This window comes from Carassius carassius, chromosome 30 (genome assembly GCF_963082965.1).
Source record: "Carassius carassius chromosome 30, fCarCar2.1, whole genome shotgun sequence".
NCBI classification, from domain to species: Eukaryota; Metazoa; Chordata; class Actinopteri; order Cypriniformes; family Cyprinidae; genus Carassius; species Carassius carassius.
Genome location: NC_081784.1, coordinates 13,826,585 through 13,842,141, shown reverse-complemented (window position 1 = coordinate 13,842,141; position 15,557 = coordinate 13,826,585). Strand labels below are relative to the sequence as shown.

Genomic DNA, 15,557 nt, shown 5'->3' with positions numbered 1-15,557 from the left:
TTCTTGTCTTTTAATTAAAAAAAAAAAAAAAAAAAAAAAAACACCTTTGCGTTCTATACCAGACTGACTGAGACTTGTCATGGCACTTGTATACTGTTGTTGTTCTCTTGTTGACCTGACTGCTTCTATTGTTCTCATTTGTAAGTCGCTTTGGATAAAAGCGTCTGCTAAATGATTAAATGTAAATGTAGATAAGACACAACTAAAGAAAACACTTTACCAAGAGTTCCACTAAGCACTGGTTTGGACTTACATTTTCAAACACACAAATATATATATTTTTGGAAGCTGCATTCAAAATCAACTTGGCTCAAATATCTGAACGGTATGACTGGGCATGATGCCTCTGTATCCAGCCATTCCTCGGGTGAACATGTTGAACAGAGCTGAAAGTCTCTGAGAGAGTGTGAGATGATGCTGTGGATTGATTCGGGTACCGTATGCGAGTCGGAGCCCTGCAGGCTTACAGCTTCCACAAAGAGAACAGAGTTTCCTTGATCTTCTCAGCCCCAGGTCTACTGCACTAGGAGGCCACAAGCCCTGAACCCACCCTAACGATTGCATTTGTTTACCACTGCTACTGGATGAGAGCATCCGCTTAACACTGATGAAGACCTGCCGTGAAGTTTCCTCTCAGTCTGAGCGCAGAATACTCCAAGCCTCCCACAGCCCCTCCTCTTCCTCAGGCCTGGCTACCAAAAATAGCAGCATGGTGGAATGGACTGTGACCCCCTCACCCTGCAGTGTTAGTCTCGGTTATGGTGCAGATGCCTTTTTCCCCCTTCAAAGGTTTGCTAATGCTTCCCTTAGGATCAGACACAAACTGTGCAGAATGTCCCCTTTCCTCCTTTTTTTTGCTGCACATTTCTCTCTCTCTCTCACACTCTGTCTCCTTAGTCTTTATCCTTCGCTTGCCTCCTTTCTCTCTGTTGCTGCCAGTGGGCAGAGAATTAATTCAAACTCAATGCATATTGCAAGCACTTTGGTCAGTGCTGCAGCGGGCGAGTAATAACACATTAGTTTAGTGAGGTGACCCGGCCGCCTCACGCTCCACAATAAATAGCTGGGGTCTGAAACAAACTTCACCCGGGTCTGCCATGCATGCCCTCAGAGTATGCGGTACTTTAAAATAATTTCCATATACAAAGATGAGAAAAAAGAGGAATGGGGAAAAAGGAGAAGAAGAAATAGCATCCCTTTAGGTAACAGAATGATTTTCTGCATTGTTTAATAATTAATCACCTTGCCAACATTCAGATTTCTTTTTGCATATTCTATATAAAAATATATAATTAATGTCTGAGAAGCACATAAAAGAAAAACAAAATTCTCACAAGAGCTGGAAAAAAATCATTTGTTGTTCTGAAGAACAAATTAATGCGGGTGATAAAAGGAGATGCTGAGGCCATTTTTTTTCTTATTATTTTTAGTCTTTATTATCTACATTCAGATCCTGGATTCTTTTGTTTCGAGGTTGGATGAGGTTGTTGGTCATTTTGCAGTGTTTTGTCAAGCGCTTTTTTTCCTCAAGGTGTACCTTTATTTGGAGTGCATCCTGCGTTTGTTTTCCATATAATGCAAAATCTTATTAATGCATGTTTTTTTGACCCCTGACACCAGCCCCAATATCAAATAGAATATTTTTTTTTGTTTGGAATGTTAAGCTAGCACCTTCAGTTATATGAGTGATGCAATCAAGTTAAAGTCAATTTTGGAGCTTTTGAACCTTTGAGTATGACTCTTGCTTTTGGCTTACCCTGCAGTACTACGATTAGAATGACCTCATAAGAAAACTATTGCGAAGGCCACAGAAATTCAGTTTTAGGGGCAATGTCAAACAGAATTTTTGCTACTCAATGGGCTGTTTCAGTTGAAAGTAAAAAATGGAATCCCTTCATAAATTGCCCTTCCACAAGGCTGTTAATGAAAGTTACATGCGATGGTCACTTAAATAAAAAAAAAATTCACCTTTTATTAGATCCTGGGTTATGCATCCTTGCAATTAATATAGAAACCTGAGGTAATTTGTTGAAGATTTTACCTGGTATTTAAACCCCTCAAGCACATGGTACAGACATAGTACACAACTTTAAATACATTTTAATGAATCCAAATGAACTCACTCTTCAGGAGGCTCACTACAAGCCCTTCAGAGTGAGTACGAAATAGTATTGTTCACTTTTGCACATATTTAGGCTTTCTGTGTGTGTTGGCGCTGTACTTTGTACAGCAACCCCAATAATATCCTGTTTCAGCAGACAGAGGCCAAATTCACTAATATTAAGCTAGCATCTTGAAGTTATATGACTGATACAATCAATTTAAAGTCCTTTTTGGAACCTTTGAACATTAGTCTTGCTATCGACTTGCCCTACGGTTAGAATGACTGAATCTCTTAACAAACTTGTAAAGGCCACAGCCATTTAGTCAAAAGAAACCTTCATCTTCATAATCAACCCTCCAACATGGCTGATAGTGAAAGGTATGTGCAGTGGTCACTTCAAGAAATTCATTTAGCTATTTACAATAATGAAATCCAAGTATGCATGTCCTTTATTTATTTTTAAACCTGAGATAAAATTTTTAAGATCTTGCCTGGTATTTAAACCCATAAAGCAGCCATGGACAATCAACAGAAAATACTACACTCGTTTAAATACATTTGAAGGATTCATATGTACTTACCCTTCAGTGTGCTTGTTACAAGTGTTCTGCCCTTCAGAGTGAGTACCACATAGTGATGTTCACTTTCGAATACATTTCGGCCTTCATCTCTGTGTGTCAGCTCTGTACTTGGCAAAGGATGGAGGGTATAACTCAGCGGACAGAGGGCATATTTTCTAATCGCCCAATAAAGATTAATCTCCCTCCCTCACCTCTCTCCTGAAATTTTGTCACAGCTACTGAGCTAAAATTTTAATAGGTTTTTTAGCATACCTCCATATTCCTTTCAGCGTGGGTAAGTAATGACCAGCTGTGAGTGCAGAGCGCTGACCCACCTGAGCAGACTGGGCTGCCTGGCCTCATTCTCAATATGCCGGCCCTCCAATTATCCTTAGCATGCCCCCTGGCGCAGGCCAGCGGCCCCTCCACTGACATTACCACATGCTGCAGCAGAACAATCTGCATCTCATAAGTATGTGTGTTCAATTTACTTTACATGTCATGTGTTTGCAGCCACCCTACCTGTGTGGAACAATGCACAGCTGTGGATTTTGCAACATATAGCTGTTACCTCCATCATTACATATTGAACATTTATGGTCTGCCTTGTATGTGTATGCATAATAAATTCAAGCTCTATGCTCTGTGTTTAATCACAGTCACAGTATAATATGTTTCTGTTATGTAAAGACACAAATGTATATTCGTCAACTAAAGAATTTAGGTGTGTCTGTCAAAGCATAGCCTGTCAAGGTTTTGATATTCTAGTATAACCGGAATAATTGGTCATGCTTGTTTCTCATTTAAGTCACCTTGGATTAAAGAGTGGGATAAATGTAAACAGTAAGCAATTCTTAATAAAGCATTGTCTGCTTTTGTATGCAAATATGTCACTAAATTCTTCACCATTTGGTTAGTAACAATATATCTTGATATAGGCATAAACTTGTTCGGTGTCGATTCATAGCTGTGTGGGCGGAGTTGGCGTGGGGAAAATAGTCCTTTCCCATTCATTGGAAAAGCATGGTGTTGACTCAGAATGGTCTACATAAAATTATTCTGGTAAGCCATAGTGGGTCAGACCTAATAGAACGGTGTCGTTTCCCTACATTTTTTGTTAAATAATTGAGCAAGAGACAGCTTAGGCTACTACAAGCTTATACAAGACGGCTTGTGACAGTAAACACAACTAAACATAAGGTCTCCGCATATTAATTAGAATGGCTTGTTTTCCACCTTGGCATAAACAGTTATGACATTTTTGTGGGCGTTCCCAGCAATGCCAAACAAGTCTATAGTTAATAAAACAGACTATAATATTATTTTATTGTTTTAGTCAATAACAAACTATATTAAGGGATTAAAATTATTATTATTTTTTTTTTCTGATTTAAACTGTAAAGGAGCTATTCATTTATGTATTTATTCATGGTTAAACTAGATACTATTAAATAATTCCCAAGGAATTAAGTTGTCATAAACCAGTCAGATTTAAGTTTCACAAACCCTAAGTACACAAAACTTGCTTAATTTTGAAACAGGCACCACTAATGATAACTTGCAGTGAAACTGATTCAGTTCATTCAGTAAATGATTCATTAGAATGCTTCAAACTGGAAATTTCTGAGTTTATAAGACTTTGTGAACGATTAATTAAAATGATTTATTAAATTAAAAGAACCAGCGGTAACATTTTACCTAAAGCCTATATATATAATGCATTAATTATGCCTCGTAATGCACCTTATAATGCATTTTATGATCTCATGAATACAGTGGGGCTCGAAAGTTTGGGCACCCTTTGCAGAATCTGTGAAAATGCTGAGTAATTTTCAAAAAAATAAGAGATCATACTAAATGCATGTTATATTTTATTTAGTACTGTCCTGAGTAAGATATTGTACATAAAAGATATTAACATTTAGTCCACAAGACAAAAAAAATGCTGAAATTATTAAAATAACCCCACTCAAAAGTTTGGGAACCCTTGGTTCTTAGTACTGTGTGTGGTCACCTGATTATCCACGACTGTCTTTCTGTTTTGTGATGGTTGTGCATAAGTCCCTTGTTTGTTCTGAACAGTTAAACTGAGCAGCGTTCTTCAGAAAAATCTTTAAGGTCCTGCAGATTCTTCAGTTTTCCAGCATCTTTGCATATTTGAACCCTTTCAAGCAGTGACTTTATGATTTTGAGATGCATCTTTTCAGACTGAGGACATTTGAGGGACTCAAACACAACTATTTAAAAAGATTCAAACATTCACTGATGCTCCAGAAGGAAACAAGATGCATTAAGAGCTGGGGGGTGAAAACATTTGAACACGATGAAGATGGCCAAATTTGTCTTATTTTGTTGAAATATAATTTTTTTCCATTTAGTTCTGCCCTTGGTAAGCAACAGAAGATACTTGTATGTTTCCCGGTACACAAATTAAGTACAGTTTACCTTGATCTTCAAATTCTGAAAGTTTTCACCCCCCAGCTCTTAATGCATCTTGTTTCCTTCTGGAGCATCAGTGAATGTTTGAATCTTTTTAAATAGTTGTGTTTGAGTCCCTCAAATGTCCTCAGTCTGAAAAGATGCATCTCAAAATCATAAAGTCACTGCTGGAAAGGGTTCAAATATGCAAAGATGCTGGAAAACTGAAGAATCTGCAGGACCTTAAAGATTTTTCTGAAGAACGGTGCTCAGTTTAACTGTTCAGAACAAACAATGGACTCATGCACAACCATCACAAAACAGAAAGACAGTCGTGGATAATCAGGTAACAGAACACAGTACTAAGAACCAAGGGTTCCCAAACTTTTAAGGGGGTTATTTTAATAATTTCAGCAATTTTTTTGTCTTGTGGACTAAATGTTAATATCTTTTATGTACAATAGCTTACTCAGGACAGTACTAAATAAAAAATAACATGCATTTAGTATGATCTCTCTTATTTTTTGAAAATTACTCATATTTTCACAGATTCTGCAAGGGGTGCCCAAACTTTCGAGCCCCACTGTAATTGTAACCTCAGTTATAATGCATAATACTTCTCTATTTATCATTACTCCTTTGGAAAATAAAATGTATTAAAATACACGATGAACTAACCTTCAAAAACTTGAATGCATTTTAACTTTGGCTACAATTATTTATGAAAATATATAATGCATTACAACAATCATTATGAATACATTTATAATGCATTATACATAAAGGCTTTAAATAAATTGATACTGAATAGAGTCACTGGTCAGCTCAATAGCGAGATATGATTTCATGTAATTTCTTGCTATACAGAGTTTTTTTTTTATCTCATTACATTCAGTGTAAGCTGCATTATCACATTCACAACTCAGGTAAAATATTATTTATTTTGTTGTGGTTCAGTTGTTCTGAAGATATATAAGAATATAGGCCTAAAGTTCTGCCTGTGGATATCTAGTTAACTTTCTGTACCTGTATCAGTGCTGGTACCTTATAAACACAACTTTCTTTCTGGCTAACTGATAAAAACCCTGTGTTGCTTCACACATAGTTGCATTGAGTCAGCTAGATTAGAATTTACAAGAGCAAAACAGTGACAGAGCTTTCCAGTTCTGACTGTAATATGCATCAGACAATCATTGAACAGACAGTGGGCGGTCAGACTATGGTCACCCTGGTCATAATTACAGCTCAGAACCTGTTCCAGCTCCCTCTACCTGCACTGGTCTTATTCTCGTCATTGCACCTGACGATCTTCATCTTTGTCATCTTCTCTTTGAACCTCAGAGGAGCACAAGCTCATGGCAGGCAGCAGGGAATTTGTCCAGCTTTGACATGGCAAAGGCATTTCTTAGCCCTCCTTTAAGTACACCCTTATCAATATGAATGCTAAGCTGTGACTGCTCTGAACCTCTGCTCTTTAGAAATAGGCCCACACTGGTGCTGCCAGATGCAAATTTGACCAAAACAGGTACCTAATAATACTACTGACATTTTGGGCTTGTAGATGCACTGCCTACATGAAGGACAAAGATATGAATGCATGCACTAGCAGACATATTCATATAGGGCACAAAACCCTATACCCAGAATACAATGTGCAGCACAAATCTATGTGGCATACATGAGTCCTTACTTAGTCAACCTGCTCTGCTGTCAGGAGTCTTCAGTGATACAGTCCATTATTATTCAACATTTGTGTCCTCATAAACCATGCACACACACACACACACACACACACACACACACACACACACACAAACATACATCATCTGTCATTGTGGTAATAGTTTTAGATGCTTTCAGTCCAGTCTGGAATGACCAGCTATTGCTGTGCAGGGTTAATTGTGTCAGGGTTTAAAGTGTTCTTTCAAAATACATTAAACCCAAGGCTTTAGCTAAAGTCAATGCTGTAATATTAGTTATTAAAATGAAAAAATTATAAATGGGTTTAGGTGAAGAGAAGCATTTGCAGCCCAGTGCAAAAAATATCAGAAGTGAGAGAGAAGGCATTAACATTATAAAGCCCCTTTCACACTTCACGCTGGTCCTTGGAACATTGTTTCTGTGTGAACGCAAACCATCCTGGGATTGATTCCGGGATCAACCTCGTGTTGGGGACCTAGTATCATTTCCGGGTTCAGTCCCGGAACGAGCTATGTGTGAACAAAAAAAAAGTGAAAAAAAAAGTGACGTGACATTCAGCCAAGTATGGTGACCCATACTCAGAATTTGTGCTCTGCATTTAACCCATCCGAAGTGCACACACACAGAGCAGTGAACACACACACACACTGTGAACACACACCCGGAGCAGTGGGCAGCCATTTATGCTGCGGCGCCCGGGGAGCAGTTGGGGGTTCGATGCCTTGCTCAAGAGCACCTAAGTCGTGGTATTGAAGGTGGAGAGAGAAAGCCAGAACCAATGCCGTAAAGGGTGTGTCCTAGTGATGACGCACGTTATCATGTGACTCTTTTACTGGGTGTTTTGAAGGCAGATCAACGTTCGCGCTGAAAACATATGTGTAAACTGTAATGAAGCAGAAACCAGTTAGCTTCGTACTATCCACGCAAAAGCTGAGATCGTTCACCGGCCTGAGTAAAAGTTAACATGCCTAGCGTTTTTGACTCATACATAACACGTCACATCCTGATGTCACGTGACCTTTATGGGTTGTATGTGAACGCATGCACATATTCCGGGAAATCACTGGGCCTGGCAGTGTGAATGAACCAAAATCTAACGATCCGGGAACAATTGCCGGGACACATTACCCGTCTATTATCCGGAATCCCAGTGTGAATGGGGCTTATAAAAGTCTCTAGAGAAGAGTATATGCGAAATATTATATAGATCTATAGCACAACTTTAAACCAGAGAGAGAGAGAGAGAGAGAGAGAGAGAGAGAGAGAGAGAGAGAGAGAGAGAGAGAGAGAGAGACAGAGATAATCTCACCAATCTGAAACTGACCCTTTTCATTAAAGGCTGATTAAAACTTTTAAAAATGCAGTTTGCCCCTAGAAGACGATAACCTCTACAACACAAGACATTAAAGAATAATAACCATCTATAAAAAGGGACAAAGAAATTCTTGCCTGAGCTAGAAAAACCCAATTGGAACATTTTAGAAAATTAATGAAATTTTAGATCAAACGAATAATAAATTAGGTGAAAATGAATTATAAATGAGTAAAAAGTGTTCTTACTATCAAACAGTACTAAAGGAACATGTAATCCTCAACATGCTTAAAGAAACAGGGTCAGGTTCAGTCCAGCATATTGTGTGCAAAAACAAAGGTTTCTGCTCTACTCTGCTTTGAAGATAATTGAAACAACTGTGCTTGAAAGGACTCCAGCCTGACTATGTACTACACAGGCCAGTTTTACTTGTTCTTATTTTCACCAACAACAATGGGATTTGTGTTGTTTTTCCTTTCACCAAAAAAAAAAAAAAAAATATATATATATATATATATATATATAGGAGACATAAAACACATCAAATGCATGCTTGCTCTCACATTCCTTGGGACTTAATCAAGTTCTTAAAAGCTCCATTAAAAATTTAACTTGAGAAAATATGCAAAATGTTTCATGTTGCTGAAAGTTGGCCCATTAAAAGTTGGGTCTACTTGAAAGAAGCCATGAAAGGAACTTCATCTTTGTTGCACCACACCAGTCTAGCACTTAAAATGACCAAAATAATGAATAATCATACAATTATCTTTATCAATCATGAACATGTTCCTCTACCAAAGGCTGCATTATTGCTGTCAAATATTAATTCTAATTTCAATTATTAATAGTTTAATTATACAAATGAATTAAACATGAAGAGTAAGCACTGGAAGATGCTCAACTCACCAAGTTCAGGCAGTAGGAGACATGCAAAGCTTCCTGAAGTTCTTATCACTGCAATATAAAGTGATAATGACCTCTGAGTGAGTCTTCAAATTGCATTATTGTTGTGTGGTGCAATGATACACAGATCAATCTCTGTTATCATAACGCCAATATTTAGTACTCTGAGATATTGCCTGTCTGTTATCTGCTCTTGCCCGAGGAACAAAGAGTTTTATTGAGCCCAATAAACATGATTCTTTCAGGGAGGGTTGACTGCTGGCTGGTGGTCTTATTGGAGGGTGTTAAATGGCTCATTGCCACAGGGTTGTGGATGTGTGAAATGACAGTTCAGGGTGAAAGGCCATCACTCTGTGTAAACAAATCACACACTAATCAGTGGCTATTCACTGAGGGAGAGTGGATGGAGATGTGTGCAATGTGTTGTGCAAAGTGTTTAAAAGTACACCTGACACAGTGGTGTGGATGTTTAACTTTACTGCCTGTTTAACACAAAGCCATTTACTCAGTTATGTCCCATGTGGGATGCTGCAGTCTGTAAAATGCTAAAATAAAATACTAAATTTTATGTTTGAGGTCTGCAAATGTTTATTCCATTTATAGTTGCAACCAGTGTTAAGCTTGTCAGTAACAACGGAGTTCAGATAGAAAATGTGCATCTTGAGGATAATTACATTTCTGTAATAATTTAAAAGAAAAAAAAATAACACTGCAATATTAACAATGCACTATGGAAATCTAGAATTATTATTATTATTATTTTTATTTATTTTTGAAATAGTGTATAATGTTGGGTATTGAGTTTAATAGCAGTGGGGACTTTCATTATATGGGCAGAAAACAAATATTTTATTATAAATGATTAACTAAAATTCATGATGGAATACAAACACCTTTAGAATGTTTCGACTGTCCCCTGAAGTGCATTACATAGACACAAAATAATGTGAAAAATGCTAAAAATCGAAAGACAGTTGATAAGAGAAATCTGACTGGCAGACTGCAGGCCGGTGCTGTCGAGTCTAGCAGATAATGAATAAATTGTCGGAGTGCATGAGATGCCTTCCAATAAGACCTTCAGCACAGGTTGTGATTTCTGCTATGTGTGGAGTCAACCACCAGCTCTCTGAATGAGATCATGTAAACTGTTCCTGAAGTAAACAATTATAATTGTATCTGACTCTATAGCTAAAAACTTAGATTAACTAGTTCCTCTCGCAGTCTGTTTCTCTGTGGAGGATAGTGAGTTCACCTTATGTTAGCAGTTAGCGTTATATGGTTTAGCACGCACCTCTCACTCACTTGTTCATGGAGCAGCCAGACCTGTCTGTGGGATTTGGGGAAAATCACAGCGCTATAGGACTGTTAAAAGTAGATAATTGGAAACAGGAGGAAGTCATCCTTACAATAGGCATCTACTGACGAGCAGCTTGTTACCAAAAGTTCTTTAATAATGAATGTAGTTCCCTTCCCTGTTCGACACTCTGTCTTTGATATAAGGTTACTGCGCTTGGGGTCCTGCTGAAGGACTAGGCTAAACAGTCAAACCTTTTCAAGTCCTTCTTTTCTCTCTCTTGCCCAAACATGCACCCTGCCCTGCGTCTTTTCAGGAGCGAGAGCATTCAAGCACAGAAAACACTCTCTTCTCGTCTCTTTTTTGGCACCATCAGCACATTTTCATTTTTTAGACGTTTAATTGGCCTTGCTTATCCAATCATTCCGCAGGTTACCCATCCTTTCTGTAAATTTCAGAGGAGAGAATGTAAATCGAACTGTGTTTGAGTGTGAGGTCATTAGTAGGCCATCATTAGCAAAGGATGTTCAGGATGGGCAGAGGGAAAGCTTGTAATGCTCCCCTCAGTGGGAGGCTCAGGGTGAAGAATGAGAAAAAAAATTGTCAAGGTCATCAAGGGTCGAGAAAATGGCTAGTTATTTGCTTGCATCATCACTGCTAAATGCCTGCCAGTTTGTTTTGGCTTTATTTAATTTATTTTTTTGCCATGCAGTTGACAGATTGTTTAATGAATACAAAGAGGAACTACATGTAGACTATGTCAGTATATTTTCACATTCTTTTATCCATCCTGTAATATGGATTCAGTACTGTAAACTGACATTCTGTGTTTGAGCATTATGGCAAATGCACACAACAAGACCGAAGCTCATTGAACTTTCGTGTTTTAAGTCTGCAACAAAAAGATTCCGATTTTAGTTGACTTGCAGTTCATGCCATGTCTTCTGACCCTCCCCCAAACATTGATACACCTGGTGGTGGGACATAAAATGTTTTGTGGCTCATTATGATTCATGTATGGCAGCGTTAAAACATGAAGTCATCTCTGTATGTAAAAATGTAGTATTTAAAAAAAGCTATAGTCACATTTAAATCTACAATCTTAAATTTGTGTAGCCGAGGCCCATAGCAGACTTTCAAGGGGGGCAAAGGATGATTAATTATTTTTTTATATATTATTTTTTAATAATAATAATAATAATAATAATAATAACTTCTGGAATCACAAAATGAAAAGAAACTGAAGTTAATTAATTTACCTCTATTATCTATTATAAGAATGAGAACCACTGATATAAACAATAATGTACATTTTAAATTTATAATTTTAAGACTGAAAATTTTTCTCAGTGATTCTAAGGTGTGCTAAGAATCCTTTGTTAATTTCTATGTTGTGGCTGATTTCTCATGCGAGCGTGAGCATGTGGCAATGCTTAACATAACTAATTAATTATTAGTTATGTATCAGCAGATAGTGTAACTGCAGGTTTGTCTATGATTACATGTGTGGAGCTTTGCAGTTGTGCTGCAAATGCTTGTGAATGCTCAGAGGAGTCTGGGAAGGATTGTGCGGGAGGTGCCATGCTGTGCAGTATCTGTCTCTCCATGAGCTGTGTTGTATGCAGACCAATGCAGCACCCTGTCAGTCAAGGTGGGGATCAGCTGTGGCCTGGGATGGGAGCATTAGCCCCCTGTGGTGCTCTCTCTCTGCATACCCTCCCCATCCTGCTTGATTTCCACCCCGTGCGCTTCCCGGAGCGCGGCCATGCTCCTACCTGTCTGCTTAATCTGGGATTTTCCCAAGATAATGCTGTTATTTCAGGTCAGTAGCAGGATTTCCCAGAAGAAAGCACCAGTTCAGACTTTTTTTCAGCCTAAATGTCATCTATTGTAAGCAGTGCATAAGTAGAATTTTGAAAGCATTTTAATATCTCTTATGATTTTTGTAAGACATCTCTGTTCTTTAACACTCATTGGGAAGAGTCTATACAGTAGAATAGTCACAATAAAGCTCTGTTATCTCTTACCAAGTCAGAGACTGCAGCAGGTGAATAGATCGCTCAATATTGAACAGCAAAGGAGGAAGATTTCAGTTATGGAAAGTAATAACAGTCTTTGCACAGATGTTGTCTAACCACAGGCCATCATTACTGTAGATAGGCTGCTTTCAACACCATGGATTATGATAGCTGCCTTTATGTGTACATTAGATTACTGTATATAATAGATTAGGGGCCAACGATTTAATTAGGAAAGCCTTCAGGAAGTTCTAGGGATGTTTTCTGGATCTCTATACAAAACAAAAGTAACACTTCATAACAAAGTTCTATACAAATATATAAAATAATAATGATTATTAAGATTAATTAATAATATTATTAATATTAATGAATTAAATAAATTTTATACTCAGACTAAAACATTAAAAAAAAACATTTATATACACATTTTAAAGTAAACTGAGCATTAATGTAAAATGTCATGTAAAGTTAAATTCGCAATGTGAATGGAAACATAGATTCAGTACAATACAACTGGACATATCTAAAAGCTGGATGTGGAATTAATTTTTAATCAATGTTTATTGCTCTCCATATCTGCTGAAGTAGTCGAGTAAATGAGGATAAGTGCAGGCTTGTGTGTGCACCTGCTTGTGTGTGTATGGGTCTTCCAGTAATAAGGCTGCCGTTTCTTTATGAATGAACCTTCCCTTTAATGTTTGTTCGAATGCCACATGGTTGACCACAAAACAGAACCCTAAAATCTCTTAAATAAACAGAAAGATTACAGTTCTGCTTTTGCCTTTGAAATGGTTTTGGAATGCAAATCGAGTCAGAAGGTCCGGCTACAGTTATGTGCCTTAATAGGCTATAGTTTTAGCCAGCTAATTATTCCCCATTTACACACCTTCATTTGAAAATGCCAATTGATTGAATCTAAGAAGTAATGCCAGTAAAGCCAAACAGGTAACCACACAATGACAGCCAAAAGGCTTTCAGAAACAAATCACAGTGAAACTGTAAAATAGAAAAAAACTAAGGAAGTATAGGATTCCTCCTGCAATGCTAATGGCATTGTAAAAGATTCACACCGCTCCGACCGTGTCATAGCATACACTTGCAAATCATTTAGAGTAATAATGGAAACTGATGTGAAAATGAAGTCTCCAGATATTCAACACTGAACACATAAAATTTTCTCAAAGCTAAACGTAAATTACAAACTAGACTCCAGCAGTTGTGCCCCCCACCCAACCTTCTCACAAATTTTGGTCTGTGTCCAGCATCTGGGTTTGTAATTTGTGATTAGTGCAATGGGCAGGCCTTCATAATCTTAGGACAGATTTAAGGCAGTATTTGAAGGCAGTTCGTGATCATGAAAAACCAATTTCATCCAGATGTTTTGGGGGGAAAAAAAGAAAAAGAAATCCAGATTTACCCAGATTTGAACCTTTTGCCCTCCGTACTAAAATTACACAAAGAATAAATGACAACTAACCAGCAGCAGTTGGGTACAACTCCTGGATGTTTACACTCGCAGTTTCTTACAGATGGACTGTTAGCCACACCGTGTGAGTAAATTTAGTTCACTGCAAGCAATAATGATTATAATTAAAAAAAAAAAAAAAAAGAGAGAGAGAGAGAGAGAGAGAGAGAGAGAGAGAGAGAGAGAGATATGATTCAACACATGCCAACTGCTCTCTGCATAGGAGCGACAGATTGTTCCAAACCAATTAGAGCTCCTTTTGTTTAGCTCAAGCTAAACACACAGTCCTCAAAAGAAAGCAAGTGTCTTTTGATTTCTTTTGAGCGCTGGTGGAGGTGGCTAAAGACGGCTCCCCCCACAAAGAGAGGTGCGGTAACGATGCGCCAGGCTCTGCCCAGATGGCTCAGAGGCACTGCGACCTTGTTAGCACCTGCTCTGCGGGCCCTTTGTGTGGGCATGGCCATGGGCACGGAGATGGGCATGCACCACAGAATCCGCTCCTCCCAAACCTCCATCAGCTCTAATGAAGCGGCAGCTCTGCACATCATCACTACCACCCTCAGCCCCTTGCATTACCCATCAGGATAACCCTCCCCCCCAAACCCGAAATGTCATTATAATTAGGTATGTAAATCTTCTTATCATCCCCCTGTGCCATGTATTAGAACGACTGTATAAGCCCCAAGGTTGCCCTAAAAATATTCAATTAATAAATGACTGGGTTTTGATGAACTTCGATTGTTTTGGGCCGTCTTCCAAGTTTACCTTAGCAGGAAATGTCACCTTGATCTGGGTCTCAGTGGTCTGCTAAATGGTGTCACAACATCCACCCCATCCTCTTTATTTCTGATTTGAAGTGCATTTTGTATCGCCTGATTAACAACAGCTCAACTTTAGGTTTTATTGGACTCAAATCAAAATCATTATGATGGAATGGTGTTGTTTGAAATTCTAGATGTATCTAGTTGACCCCGTGGCTGCCATCGCACATGCAATTCCAAATGCAAACAGTCTAACTGTATATGCAGACTCAAAAAAGACATTCAAAAAGAACAGGCCTTCTAGAGTGTCAAAAGCGAATCGGCTGCAAAGAAACAAACAAATGAAAGCCCAGAGTGATGGAGCTAATGCGCAAACTTGTTTCTGTCCTCTACGGCTCCATCATTTATTCAGGAGGTAGAGCGCAAGACAGCCGACTCGCATTTGCTTGATACTCAATTATACATTAGTGTACATCACTTGGCAATCTGTTCATATCAATTTAATTGGATTTTAATATTGCCTCTGATCTTGTTGTCCAATTAACAGTACTGGCTGGCAATAAAGCAGAACCACACACTCTGTGACATCTTTGATCCCCACCATATGGAGCTCCTCCATTGATTACCACATTTACTGAAATTTCACTTTCTCAATATGGCCCGTGATGAATGGAAGAAAATGCACATCCCCGACGTAATAAAAATTTCACTTCCACTTGCAACTTCATTTATTTTGTTGACATCCTGCACTGATTAAAAACAATAAAAAAGGAGAGCCATGCCCTGAATATGGTATGCAAATAGAGCCCTGGGCAGGCATCTTTGATGCCAGGGGACAGTTGCAGTCACTGGCTTGGCATTGCCTCAAGAATACCCTTAAAGTGGCAGCACCTTTTTTTCCCAAAGACACGACGAGATGCTTCTCTTGTAATGGCTGTCACAACACCGCACTGGTGGGGAGGAGAAGAAAAGCGATTTGGAGATCATTTTTTCTTTACATAAGGGAAAATATTCCACT

The 15,557-nt window shown here is 38.3% G+C and overlaps 1 long non-coding RNA gene across 1 annotated transcript; it reads left to right on the top strand.

Moving 5' to 3' along the window:
• Positions 1 to 4,454: 4,454 nt before the first annotated feature.
• LOC132110670 (uncharacterized) lies at positions 4,455 to 5,587 on the top strand. The gene is made up of 2 exons (XR_009424670.1): positions 4,455 to 5,041; positions 5,244 to 5,587. It is a non-coding gene; the product is annotated as an uncharacterized LOC132110670 (long non-coding RNA).
• The last annotated feature ends 9,970 nt before the right edge of the window (positions 5,588 to 15,557 follow it).